Here is a 1,342-nt window from a genome sequence, read left to right as displayed (position 1 = left end):
TGATTGTGTGTGTTAGCCCTTAGACCTGAGAACCTCCAGCCACTGACAACCCTGAACAGGATAAGTGGGTGTGGATGATAGATGGATGGATGGGTTGCTACTGGGGGCGATTTGGGCACAAAAACTCTGCAGACACAGTTGTAGAAACATTAGTTTTGACATTCCAGTCGAAGATTTTATTCAGGCCAGTCCATCAAATATGCACCATATTTATCTGTCAAGTTATTTTCACAGCTTTGAGCACACAGACAGACCATATGCTCCTAAATTATGTAGGCATTCATCAATTAAAATGAAAAGCCAGAAATGTTTCTTGAGAAGCCCAGCACAGTGTGTGACAGCATGATCATAACTTAATGTTTCCAGGCTGGTTTTCAGTTGGTTGTGCATAAATCCAAAGGCAGCATTGTCTTCCCCTTTGTGATACAGCCTTAGCAACCCTGTTTACAAAATAGAGGATTTACAAACATTAACAACTCCAATAAAAGATAATAAAAAAGTAATATATAAATACATAATCATAAATGTAAATAAAAGTTCAAGAAATAGTAGTGATGCTTCAAATGGAAGACAACATTAGTGTAAGTACAGCGTGTTTCAAAGTAGACTCAGGAGTAATACTCACTATAGCATGTTCAATCCTGTTACAACCTGGAAACAATCATATAGAAGCACAGCAGTGAATTTGTGGAACAGCTTATTTACTTTAATTGTAGAAGAACTGTATCTCTGGTTCTGCTGCATCGATTCAGATTTTCTGATTTTTTAAGAAGTCCATTTCAAGTCAGACAGTGTTATAGGAGTGCAATGCTAAATCAGTGGAATAAAAGAATAGTCCAACATTTTGGGAAATGCACTTATTCGTTTTCTTGAAGAGTGTTAGATGAGAAGATCAATACCTGTCTCTCAGCAAGAAAGTGAATAATAATACTTCCTAAAATGTCAAACTTCCTTTAAAGGGGCCATATAATGCTTTTTGTGATTTTCTGTTATTTATATACTGTTATGATATCTGTGCTAAACATGGTTAAAATTCCAAAAGGTATGTAGAAATGCTCCCTGCAAGTCAAAAGCCCAGGCTTCAACCAAGTCCCCAGGAACTGCACTGGGCTGTGAAGCCATGGATGTATAAAGAAAACTGAATATAGCGTCAGAGGCGGGGCCCTGTTCATTCCTATAAAAGTTGCTCAGTGGCGCATGAAGCCAAAAAAGCCATTTCCCGCTATAAAGAAATTAGCTGGATGAAAACATACTGTGCAGGCTCTATGGGCCCTATGAGAGCATGCTCACTAGAGACTTCAGCTGGATCAAATTCTGATAGTGAAACAAATCATTTCATGGG

The 1,342-nt window shown here is 38.2% G+C and overlaps 1 long non-coding RNA gene across 1 annotated transcript; it reads right to left on the bottom strand.

The window, feature by feature from the left end:
- Positions 1 to 149: 149 nt before the first annotated feature.
- On the bottom strand, positions 150 to 866 carry LOC122994580. The gene is made up of 2 exons (XR_006406621.1): positions 626 to 866; positions 150 to 440 (listed from the first exon to the last, which is right to left on the bottom strand). It is a non-coding gene; the product is annotated as an uncharacterized LOC122994580 (long non-coding RNA).
- Between the last annotated feature and the right edge of the window lie 476 nt (positions 867 to 1,342).

This window comes from Thunnus albacares, chromosome 12 (assembly GCF_914725855.1).
Source record: "Thunnus albacares chromosome 12, fThuAlb1.1, whole genome shotgun sequence".
NCBI lineage: Eukaryota > Metazoa > Chordata > Actinopteri > Scombriformes > Scombridae > Thunnus > Thunnus albacares.
Note: the sequence above shows the minus strand (reverse complement) of the source record. Positions and strands in the feature narration are given on the sequence as shown.